Consider the following 13681-nt stretch of genomic DNA (forward strand, 5'->3'; position numbering starts at 1 on the left):
TGAGATACAGATCTGGGCTTATCTTCTATGTACAAGAGAATTTCACCTGACACACTTTTAATATTGTATTTCTCCCACACTGTAATCAACCTTTGAATCCAAAGGAACAGCCAATAATGGAGTATAAAAAATACTACAGCAATATGTTATGTGGTCAATCATACAACATGATTCAAAAAATCTTCATAAGAAATGTACCACCAACCACCTATAGGCTACAAATGGTTCATTCACATTAAATAATGAAAAGATGCAAATTGCAAACACAATAGAAATATGTGTACATAAGTTCATGAATCAGGTATTAACCAAACGTTGGCAAAAGTCATATAACATAATTGGGCAAGTATAATTCTTCATTTGCACAGATTGTGTAGTGTTTAACAGACTGTGAACCTCAGCTGAAAATCCAACTACAGAGCATGGTGGGGATCAAATGGCATTATTATATTTTCACAAATATAGGAGAAAAGGCAGGTGAAAGAACATGGAAAAACTCCAAAGAACCAACTGCAATAACAGGATAACTTAAATGCAATTCAATAAAAGCCATTTTGCACCTAAGACAACGTAATGACCACGTTTCTGAGATTTGTAATACACAGGGGGAACTGGGCCCAAGGGCAGTGCATACTTATACTGGCAGTGTGTATGCTCTTTCAATACTCACAAAATATTTTAAAGTTTGGTCTGACACAGTCAGCAGCCAGTCTGCACATTATGTTGTTAAGAGTTCAATTTCAAGAACAGCTCAGAGCCAAAGTAAGTAAATAAACTAAGGAAATAAATAAAATAGGGAACTAGGTAGAACAACTAACCTTTAAAAAAAAATAAAAAAATAAACAAAAAGAGGGAAAAATCCAATGTGACTGTTAGCATGATCAGCTGTATTTCTGCAATGTTATCTTCAGCCCTGAAGATCAGCCCACCTAGCAGAGTTCAAGGGTTGAAAAACACTGACAACAGGAAATAAGCAAGGGAGGGATCAATTAAAATGTCTGTTACCATCAGCACCTGTGGAAAGAGTAACTGAAATGTGATTCTTTTATGCAAAGAATATATGGGCTAGCAACTCCTGCTGCTTTTAGAGGGTGGGTTCATGAGCTTTTTACATATAGGGGATGAAGTATTGTTGAAAACACTGACACCATGCAGAGCTTCCTGAAATGAGTTCCTACAGCCATCCCCAGTCACTCAACATCTACGAACAAGCTATTTCTCATAAAAATTAACAGATAGCTGCTCTGATCTGGATACTGTGCTTCTATGAGATGGACTCAAAATACATTCTGGTTCTTTGTGAGCCCTCCCTGTGAGAGAGAAAATGACATGGGGTAGTGAACTTGTTTTTCAGAGGGTTTAAAATCAGACCACAATTCTATATATTGCTAAGTACATTGCTAATCTTCTGAGTGTCAGTGAGTGGGATTGTGAGCTGCCTCCTCACATAAAAACTCACCCTCTGAAGCTTTCCACACTGCATGCTTCTGGCCGTTTTAAGCTGCATCTTGAATGTCCAAAACAAAAAAAAGTAAACACAACACTTCACTCCTCAAGTCTGTGCCTTCAGTTCCGGAAAACACTTCTGAACTTAAGGCATCAAAAAACCTGACTGAGTCACCTGCATAGAGCATCCAAAAGGCATGAAGAAATATCCACATTTTCTTTTAATTATCTAGATAAAATAAAGCCATCAATTAAAGTCCTGATGTGTTGTTGTCAATTTTTCTGGAGGAATAGAAATGTTTAAAAAAATGAAGTGACTCAGAAGTCTCGGAAATAAAATTACACTTTTTAGGCAGCCATAAGTACCTTATGCAAAATTTACCACTGAATTGGCTTCCCCAGGACTAAACAGCCTGATGAGTGTGTTGCGCTTTTTGCCACGTTTCATGCATTTAGGTGCTGCACAGGAGCTTGAGTGCATTTTTTTTGTCTCTGGTCAGGAAGAGTTTAAGATTCTTGTTTTAGTTGCTCACTGGAGAGATTGAAGCCTTTTACAAAAATCTACAAAACAAAAATACAGAATTTTCTAAAACTAAACTTGTTTTGGAATTGCCATTTAGTCATAAAGGACTGCAAACAAAATTTCAGTCAGAGAAAAACTGTTGAGAAAAAAACAGATGAAAGAGACAAATAAAAAACCCACCTGGGCTGATACTAAATGAAGTGATAGAAAATGAATGACTGATCCAATGGAGAATTTTCTACTGACCTTAGTGATGGCAAATCTTGACTTCCCTGCTGTTCAACATAACCTGTTCAACATTTTAGAGAACTAGTTTAGTGGGAAAAAATATTCAGCACTTACAAAGAGACATTGATTTCTCTCAGCTCATTCAGTCTGACTTGAGAAAGATAAATGGCAAAGGTGTTACTTGTGTAGAAGGAGCACATAGGCTATTTTATAGGCCTACAGTTGCTCCCCACACCAGGGTATGCTTTTCAGGTTTACTACTGGCCAAGATGAAGGATGTAGGTTGAAATTCAGAAATTACCCACCTATCAGTCATGCAGTTTTAGGACTTGGAAAAGAAAGTCACAGCAGGCAGAAGAAAATTACCGTAGGCCTTTTCAAAGTCTAAGACAGTTTTAATGCAGGTTTCAAAGTGCTTTGAAAATCCCCTCCTGACGCAGCAAACATGGATGTTTACACACAGTAACTGCTGACTGGGGATAAGACATGCGATTGTTCCTCACTTTATATCTTGCTTTCCAAAACCTCTCATCTAACAATACTGGAAAGCTCTGAGCTCCATTATGCTTAAATTGCTCAGTATTACTACATCCTATTGCTGTCGAAGGTGGTTTGTCATAGTTACCCTCCCGCCAAGCTGGTATAAAGAAATAAATGATGCATTTTGATACAAGGCTATTTTGTTGAACTGGATGGATTAAAGAACTGGTAATACATTCTGTTTTCTCTGCTAGGCCACTGGTACAAATAAAGTTCAGTTCAATAGTGACCAGAAGTTATTGCCACCTGACAACAGAACTGAATCCATGTGACATACGATGTGAAATTAGCAGTTCTTAGGCCAGCATCTTGTAACTTGGTCATGAAATTACTACCACTTCTGACACAAATTTGCCACAATGAAGCTGTGTTAACACCAGTATCCAAGGAAAAGTAGGGTGGAACAATGCACTTTGTATATACCAGGGAGAATCAGGTCACATGCTTCAATTAAAAAGCTTTCTTCATAAAAGGTTCTTTTGTTACGACTGAACTTTTTTAAGGGAAATATAAAATTCAACACAAAAATTGGTTCTTTTTTTTTTTGGAAGTGTCAAGCTGAAATATTTTTCTTTTTACCTCAAAATGGTTTTGTACTTTAGAAATTTATTTTTTTAAAAAAGGAAAAAAAATTACATGTTATGATGAATGTTTAAGATGACAGTTAGGGTGGGATTCACTTTGCCTAACTTTAGACAACCAAAGTGTAGGCATCAACCTCAGAGCTAGTCACTCCAAGTTTCCTTTATAGTCAGTGGAGAGAAACAGGTACATTAAAGGTGTGTTTCATCTGACCTATTTTAAATATCTACTTTAAGAGCAGTAATAATCTTAAAATTACTGTCTCTCTCCACTGCCTATGGTATGAGACTACAGAGACTATCTCAAATGGAGATCTAGTAGAGACACCTACTACTGGTCAAATAGCTCCTCTCCCGTTTGTCTGATTCTCCATTATTTACCCTTATTTTCATCTTTTTTAACAGTGAAAACCATAATTAATAATATATTTTCACTTGAAATAAAAGGAAGGCTGTGATGCTGAAAAATCTCCGAGTGATTAACAGCTCAGAGACTTTTCATCTATAATCAGCAAGGTATTTTTTTATTCAATGTTGGGAGCAAGCTAGCTTGTGCTGGACAAACTTGCTCCGATTGAAAGTGCAAAAGTAAGCCATTTTATACACTTTAGATACATGGTTACATAATCTAACATGTATATTAATAAGTAAGCTAGTCTCTGGGCAGTCTTTTCAGAATCTCTTTGGACACGTGCCATCTTCTACTGTGGGGGTCTTCTCCTTGAGCCTTCATCCCTCTGGTGGTCATTAAGCACATCTTCCTCGGTTTGACCTCTTCAATTTTCTTTGTTAGGTGACCTGAATTCTTCAAGTTTTCAAAATCCTGGCTCTGGGCCTTCTATATCTTATTCAAACATCTAGTTTACCTAATTTATTACCTTGTGGATACTACTCCTATTCTTTCTATAATAGGGACTTTCATCCAGTGAGTAGAACAGAAAATGATATTAACCAATGCTACTAAAATGTTCTTCTAGCAAAACAGGTAGAGCAAACGGGACAAGGTATACCAGCTGAACCACTGTTATCTTTTTTTTTGTGCCTTTTTGCCATCAGCTGTATGCTGCTTCAGAATTTTCATTTGAAGAACAAACTTCCAAGCCACTTCAAAATTTAAAGTGGGAAACCCTATCAGCTGTGTGTGAAGCTGAAGATCTACTAAGGGACATTTTAGGGGATAAGAAGGATGAAAAATCATAGGTTTTCTCAGTCCTGCGTCTCATCAAATTATTTCCACTTACAACTATTGAAGTCAACGGAAAAGTTACCAGGAGGTTCTGTGGGATGGAGAATTCAACGATTTTGCACTGCACTTTAAGCTGTCAGGAAGAAAGGGCAGTAACAGCTAGATAGCTAGGATAGCAGAGTGAAGAGATGGGGACAGATGGGACTGGTCATGGGAAACATGCAGTGGGTGGAAAGAGCATGAAGAAATAGATGTTTTTAAGAGTGGCTGAAAAGAGGAAGGGGCAACTGTGTCTGAGGGGAAGTTTGTAAGAAAGGACACAAAATGTGTAGCTCAAGAAAAGGAGATGTAGAGACAATATTTTGCTTAAATTCAAAAATCCACTATGAGGATAAATATTTTCTCACTGTTCTAATCATAATTTCCTAGCTTGCCAGGCACGTATCAGGCAAAGTAAAGAGTCACTGTGGATCCTGCTCCTCCTTCCGTATTTAGTGTATCCTCATTCAGCTCCAGAGCTGTGTACAGCTCTCCTCACTCTTTTGCATCTTACATTTCCACAGATATAAATCTTTTTGTTACAGACCTTTGGTTGCACTGACTCAGGTTAAGGCACACTGCTGGGAATACAACTAATTTCGCTCAGCAGAACCAGGCTTATTAGTAAAAACAAATTTACATTGATTGTCTCTGAGCTTAACACGCATACTTTCTCTACCTCTCTGCCTAACAAAACTGCGAAGGAGATCTTTGACTTGCCAATAAGCTCACAAACAAATTATCTTGATTTTAACTCCATTACTCAGCCTAATCTCTTTTGGATTTCCTAGCATTTACACAGGAAATGGTTCATTCATATTAGATGGTGTGTACATCTAGTATTTGTAATTCAAGGAATATGTTAGGTGGTTTGTTGATTATGTGGGCAGTGCTGGAATGTCTTTCTTCGGCTATAGTTCTCCTGATAAATGCACACATTATTTAGATCTAGAACAAAAAACTCAGGTGGTTTGCAGGTACAGGAGAAAGTATCTGCTGGGAAGTTTAGGAATAAATTAAACTGTGCCTTTGCCTAGAATGGAATCCCATACTGATAATGGGGTTTCATGCAATTTACCTTTTAGCAATCTTCAGCTGCCTTCTCTCCCTTACCATTTTCTTTCAGCTAGGAGGAAAAATGAAAATATAGGAAAATGAAAATACAGGAAACTGTTCAAAGTCAGCCCAGGAACAGGCAGGAGTTTTAGGCATGTCTTTAACACTGATTCACCCTACAGCTTCACACTAATGTGTATCCTCTCTGCTTCAGTGGAACAGGTCTCCTAGGCGATGTCAAATTAACCACACTTCTGATCCTGCACTCCAAACCAGACACTGCTACCCTCTCGTTATTACTATGCAAATCTACTCTAAAAGGCAGCCTCAGCCCAGAGTCTTAACATCTCATTGCTTTAGAAATGGGCTAAACTTCACTTTCTTACACAGTCACACAATCCAATGAGTGGTAAAGCAAGTGGGCTTTAGACATCTCAGACAGCCTCCTATCTCCATGTTTTCTCACCGAGCTCTAAAGAAACTATGTGGAAATGCAATATTTTGTTCATGAGCCATTGTGTCATTCTGAGTTCTTTCACTTCTTCTTAACTTCCCTGGAGAAACATTAAGTACAATAGCCATAATTTTTAGTGTTGTAGCTCACATAATTCGGCAATTACTTCCTTTCCTGAAAGCAGAGGATACAAACAAGATCTCTTGACAAGGACTGCCTTTTTGTCCATTCCTCTCATATACACACCAGAATTTTTAAGGTCTTCACTATCCATTCAGGAACTGATCTTCATGCTACACAGAAGGAATAATGGATATGTGAAAGTTCACCTGTAAAAGATGCATACTTTACACTAGCAATTATCAGAGCAGATCAGAGCAAATGAGATCAGAGCCTTGATTCAAAAGTTGTGATGGATAATGTGACAACAGAAAAGTCTTAAAACATGAATCTATTTCCTGTTAATCTATGAATTATTGTTATCTTTGTCTGTAGAAAAGGTTTGAAAAATAGCTTGAGAAGAATGGGACTAGCATAGAGGACTAAGCAAAGATAGCATAATTAAAAGTGAAAGTTTTGCTAATCAGTTCCCTTTTGGTCTTAAGTGCCAAGAGACAAGTCTACAATTCTTTTCAGGACTACATTTTTCCCCAAATACACCATTAATAAGGTTTCCTAGCTCCAGTGCAGAATCCTATAATTTACAAAACCTCTTAGATATCTATGCTATGAAAAGTGGTTCATATTTATGCATTTTGACATATGGATCTGTTAAATTTAAAAACCTTAGCCACTTTCATCTCAAAATTTATTTTCATGAAAAGCCTTGTGAAGCCCAGACAAGTCTTCCCTTGTCTGTGAAATCTCAGTCCTTCATGTCTGATCTTTAATTGCAAGTGGCTGCAGGGAACACCAATAAGCACCAAGTACAGATCTGCAGTAATGAAATGTGTCTGGAGTAGAGTTCACAAGAGTATGAAAACCAGTAAAGATTTTCAAGTCAACATTCAGCACGGACAGACCTAAATGAAACACTCTGCTCTAGGAACAATAACTAACCAATAGGGTTTTATGTGTCTTTGTGAAAGAAAAGGGGTAGAAGAGTAGAAAAAGCTTCTAGTTACTGCAGAAACAGATAAAAGGGAACTTCCTTTTCAAATTTTCATGACATTCTTTTTTCAAAGACTCAGCAGACAATAAGGAGATTCAGCCAAAATTAGGTTTAATATTTAAGGTGGTGACAGCACTATTGTCAGTTAATCTTACAGAAAATAAGTGCTGAGAGTACTGCTTCTGGCCTGAGTTTCCACTGGTACCTTTGTCTGGATCTGTCTATGTTGAAAATTCAGGCAAATTTAGAAATCAGTGTTAAAAAACATGTCCATATAGAAACATTACTGTTCATTTTTATACAAAACATATCTCTATATATCTTTAAAGAGAGAGCTTAGTTGAGAACTATGAGTAAATGCAGATGTTTTCCACACAGGTGTTTATGCATGACCTAGCCAGGTATACTCTTCTTGCAAGAAGAAACCTCGTACCCTTGTTGCACTCCCTCTGAAATATTTGGATAAAATGGGTCAGATTACCCATACATTCAGAGTAACTAACTCACAAGTGGGCATCTATCTATTGATGTCTAAATACAAAGAGATCCAACACAGTATGTTCGCTCCAGAGTACAGTGAGGGTAGATTTAGAATAGCACACAATAACATACCTGTATAAAAATATTTACTGTCTTATAGTTGCAAATATAAGTCAGCCCAACGTATAACTCCGAGTTTAACCATAATCCCCCAAAGCATTCATACATTGCTGTTGACAGACCTTGAAGCCCATATTGCTATATCATTGCAGATTTTACTGTCCATATTTGCTAGGTCACAGCAGTGCAGATATGATAACAAGTTTATCCTAACATCTTTTCATTGGTCTGATATATTCCCCACGTTTTTGCAGGGGAAAACAAGATTCTTCTTCTTCAACAGGCTCAGAGGGCATCTAGCACTCTGTTTTAACCGATAAAGCTGACAGTGACTCATTTCGCATGAAAATACAAAAAGCTAGATAAACAGGAAGTCTCGTGATTCCTGTCTCCACAATTAGACTTTAGAAGCCATTAGAATGATCCTGTGTCTCTATTAGCCATCATGGATCCTGGCCAGTTCACAAAACAATGAGTATCAGCCTCATCTCTGGAAAACTACCATGGTTCTGAACATGCAATCTCAGCTGGCGGGAGGGGGCGGGAAGAACAAAAGAAACCAAAAACATCTTACAGAATTAATTAGGAGTTTGGAACACAATTTGCACCTGAGAATCAAATGAAGGATATGCTCATACGTCATTGGGGAAAAAAACCACTGATCACAGAACAGAAATCATATGCCTCTTCTGTAATCAGAACTGCCTAAACGTATGTCACATTGCCTATAGTTAGGACCAACCACTCCTCTAGCCACGGTGATACAAGTATGTGTGTGGGATACTAAGTGGCCTTGGTGAGCTATGTGATGTGTCTAAAAACTGAAACAGGATCTTATATATGTTGCTCTTTATACTGATAAATATGTCTCAGTTCTATGAACTCTTCATTTTCTTTCATTCATTTTCTACGCACTTTTTTTCTTTTTTAAGATACACAGATTTTCTTGAATGCAATTGTTCTCTGCAAAGCATTATGTCGTGAGAAATATTTTGAAATGAAAGAAAATGGAAATGTTCATTTTGTGTGAATCACAATTTTACTCCCAAAGGTTATTCATTCATTTACAAATCCATTCTAACAGTCCAGATAATTTCACTTTCTTTCCCACTCATACTAAATCAAACTATAACCCAGAGTTAAATAAAATTACTTCATTTTGATTTTTTCCACAATATATAAAAAAAAAATGCAAACCACTTCTTACTGCTCCTATTATTTCTAGTATCTCTTTCCTACTCAGCCTCAGCATAAAAGTAGCTAAGTCCCTTCCAAGCCAGCAAAGTTCCCTTTTCTCTGTGTGCATCACACCATGCCTTTACATCTCCTTTCAGTACTCACTACTACAAAGTGATCTGTGAGAAATTATATCTCACAACAGGCAAGGTTCTGCAAAGGGGAGAATGGTGATGTGCCAGCATGAGAGGCAGCACACATCAGCAGGGAGACAACTAGAATTTGGAAGCCCTGAGCTCTAGCACCAACTATGCAGTTTTAGATAATCAATGTACCAGTTTCCATATCAGTGAATTGTTATTTTCTTTCCTTCTTAAAATATTTAATGATCTTAAAATAAAAGAAAAAGGATAATCTGGCTAGTAATGACAGTATTTTTTTCAATGCCATGAGTTTTTTTTGCTGTGTTTTTTCTTTAGCTAGTTAAAAACTACATACAAGTAGAACTAGCTCAGGACCTTTCAGACACTTAGTATGATCATCCACAAAAAAAAATAATCTTATAGATTTTAAAAAAAAGATAATACCAATAGTCTCAGAAAGACATATAATATTGGAAACTTCTTAGTATTTTAAAGTCTAAGAAACCACAAAATCAATGTTTGTGAGCTTGAAAGATGGTCAGTACAGAAGTGTCCTAGAGATAAATATTGAGAACAGTGTTTTTTAATGAGTTACTAGGTCCATAAAAGAGGTAAACAGCAAGTTATTGAAAACTGAGGAAAGTTTAACTTATTTCAGCTAATAATAGCCTGCAGAGGATTGTGAAATTCCCAGCTGTACTTAAAGTCACTGGAACTCTGGGCATCATGGTGGTAGATTAAATTAATCTTGGATAAGCAGGAAATATTGTACCTTGACACAATACTAAAATCAAAGTCACTGACAGTCTCTAAGCCCAGCAATCTGCCACTCTAGTGGAGAAAAAAATGGAAGAGCCAGCACAAGCAGATCAGATCTAGATGATGAGCACACTTAAAATTACTTGGGTTAGAGATAGCATGAGGCAGATGACACCTGCAAGCCTGGGTGCAAACAGGGTGTTTGATGTCTCTAAACAGTAAGAGAGAATAACCAAGAACATATTATTTTATATGTTTTTTTGTGAGGTAATACACAGCCTACTCAAACATTTCATCAAAGCTGCATGTTCATCTTTAAGAGATGTAGAACAGGAATTATACTTAAATTAAAGGTGGGAGGAGAGGGTGCAAAAGAAGAGACTTGGCTGGATTAATATGCAATAAAGACTATTTATGCTGGATGGGAGCTTCTTGAAATATTTATAGGCAGATTTATAGGAAATACTTAAAAATTTGAATGATTCAATGAAAAATACTGTCTTCTTAATATGAACATTTGAGATGCCAAAAAAAGAAGAAATATGAACATCAGCAAGCTCAGAGCTCCCCATGCAGGGAAAAACTGTGGAAACACTGCTGAAATTAGGGCAATGAATGTGATTTGTTTTAAAAGAAGGACCAGACAAGCTGTTAACCATTAATTACCTCTGTAGTTAGATATAAATCTTACATTTCAAAATTCCAGGTAAACCAACCAACATACCATTCCATGAGCACCAGTATTTGGTGGGCAAAAAGTAGCTAGGATATTTTCTGTGCCTTCTGTTTATATTTCCTATTTCAAGCATTGTAAACTCTGTTCTCAAGTAGTTTGACCAATTTGCTATAGAAAATTCTTGCAAAAACCCTTCCCTGCTTATCCTGTCTGTGCCTATGGAAGTCTGACATATCTCTCAGATACAAATTATCTCTGATATCCAGCCTGTGTATTGCTTTCCACAGCAGCTGCCTGTCATCCTCCATCCAAGTCTTTACTCTTTCTAGAGGATTTGGTTCTCTTTCGTTAATTCAGTTGGAGTGTTACTTTATTCCACAGTTCACTCACTGAAATTAAAGGCACTCATCATGGAAAGTTATTCTTTAACATAAATAGGAGAGGCAAGAGAGAATAGGAAAAATTATTGTGGGTTTTTGGTGTAAGAGAGCAAAAGATTGCCTTGGTACAAAAATATGCTAAAATTTGTCAACAACAGGATAATTTACCTCACCTGTGCTTTTGTACCTAGGATACCTATGGTTAAGTCATTCCTGTACTTGTGTGTGAGATGTATAATAAAGTCAGTATGAGGCGCCAGGACTCCTGTTCAGGAGAACATAATCACATAGAAACATAGAATCATAACTATCCTGAGTTTCAAGGGATCCACAAGGATTATTGAGTCCAACTCTTAGCACTGCATGGGACAGTCCCCAGAGTCACACCATCCAAATGCTTCTTGAACTCTGTCAGGCTTGGTGCTGTGACCAGTTCCCTGGGGAACCTGTTTTGGTGCTCAACCATCCTCTGGGTGAAGAACCTTTTTCTAATATCCAACTTAAACTCCCCTGACACAACTTCAGGCCATTTCCTCGGGTGCCACTGGTCACCAGAGAGAAGAGACCAGTGCCTGCCTCTCCACTTTCCCTTTTGAGGAAGCTGCAGACCATTATGAGGTGTCCCCTCAGTCTGCTCTTGTCCAGGCTGAACAAGCCAAGTGACCTCAGCTGCTCCTCACATGGCTTCCCCTCTAGAGACTTCCACACCTTCATGGCCTTCCTTTGAATGCTATCTAATAGCTTTAGTATTTTTTGTATACTTCCATGCTTGAAACTGCACATGGGACTATAGGCGTGGCACACAACACTTGAGGTGAGAGTACACCTAAGAGAGAAAGCAAAAGCATGGAAGAGTTTAAGCTTCAATATTTTTTCTGAATGGAGGTTGCTCGCTGAATCACAGCCTTATATTAAGCATTTAACCTATTGGCTAGCACTCTCTGTTATAAAGCAAATGCAGATGCATGCTGGTAGAACAAGCTCCTTGAATCATCTGAGAAAAAGCTGAAATGACACTCTCTATTATGTTTCACAATGGGAGTTTCTCTTGACTCGCTTTGCTTTATTCTTCAAATCAGAAAGGGAAGGAGAAAGAAAATACTTTTTTTCCTAAGGTTAACTGAGCTTCAGAGAATTTCAGGTCTGGTCTTTCTTGCTTTCCTTGGGATTGCCCGGGTGGCTCCTTTGAAATGAATGTGTCTAATTTTAGAGCAAGAAAGGGGAAAAGAAAGCTGGGGAGGCTAAAGCAAGGTGCCTTTTTCCTCCAAACATTGATGTGTTAGGATTCTCTGGAAACATTTGTCTCTCTTTTCCTTTGTTTGACTGTCCCTCTTGTCTCCCTCTTTTTCTTTTTTCCCCCCAGAGATGCACGTTTGTAAACTGTACCTCATGTATGGAGACTGCTCTGTGTTTGATTCAGCTGGAATGCTCTTAAGACTCATTTGCCTTATTGGTTTTCTGTGGCAGACCTGAGAAAAACATGTGTCAAACCCACTGTAATATCATATTAAACAGGAGTAATGGGGCATGAATTTCAGGTTACCAAGGGGGCTGCCCATGGAAATGAAAGAATTAAATGCGTGCGGGTTTTTTTCTGTTATTACAGATGTAATAACAACTGTTTCTTTGTGAATGCGTGCATGTCTCAAGTATAAATCTAATCACTAGATTTACTTGGCTTGCTTCTATTTAATACAACACAACGTGGTATACACAATTTAAAAAATGAAACATTTTAAAAGTAAAAAGTTTCATAATTAGAGCTAAACAGCTGAAACCACTGCAGATAAAGGATACAGATTTCAAGCAAACTTGAATTAAATCTTTAGTATCTTTGACATTCCTAGCTTACTACTAGAGTAGCTGGCCATAGTGTTTTGCAATTGCATGTGCAGTGCTTTAGACAATTTATTGTTCAGTTCATACAGTTCTTTGTAATAAAAAAAAATCAGCCTTCAAAATAAGGGTCTATTGTGTTGCATAGGTAAAAGCCTAAGAAAAAATGAGAGCTTACACGTGACAGAAAAATAAATGAGTTCTGTATTTGTTTGTTGTGACTGCTATCCAAAGAATAAGATCTTCACAACAAAATCTCCCCAGGTCTTCTTAACATCTAGTGTCAACACCCTGCCATGGGCAGGGATATCTTCCATTAGACCAAGTTACTCAGGACCCCATTCAACCTGGCCTTAAGCTATTAAAACAATAAACAAAATGATGATTTTATATACAAAATATTTAGACCGTTTCTGTTCCTATAAACCTGGCTCATTTGAGAGCCTGATGAAAATCAACAGGCAAAAAAAATGAGCTCAGGCAGTGTTTCATACTACTGAACTATAAATTAAAATTAAAAAACTTAGTGCTACCTAAAGTTTCTCTATTTTATCTTCAGTACTGAGGTAAGTTAATTTTCTGAAGTTCTCTTCCTTCAAACAAAGGTACATAATGTTAGATGATCATATTTCTCTATGTTACTTTGAAAGATAACGTACAAGAGGTCTGGTGGAGGCTGATGGTGGAACTGGTTGAGTCTTCTTGACTCTGGCCTCACCAGTGTAACGGGGAGCTGAAGCCTGGGCTTAATGACAAATTGACCTCTACTGTGTCATTTCCTTCAAGAACATCACTATCCTGCATTCCCATGGAGACAGAAGCAAGGGTCCATGTTTTTCCTTTAGGTACTGTAGGAAAGTTCTGTGAAGTGGGTCTTTGCAGCCCTAATGATGCACATTTTTAAATTTTCCCTAAGGTATAATACCTCAACACCATTTAACTGCAGT

The sequence above is a fragment of the Empidonax traillii genome, unplaced genomic scaffold, assembly GCF_003031625.1.
Source record: "Empidonax traillii isolate 1590-97213 ecotype Southwest subspecies unplaced genomic scaffold, ASM303162v1 scaffold202:size1011777, whole genome shotgun sequence".
NCBI classification, from domain to species: domain Eukaryota; kingdom Metazoa; phylum Chordata; class Aves; order Passeriformes; family Tyrannidae; genus Empidonax; species Empidonax traillii.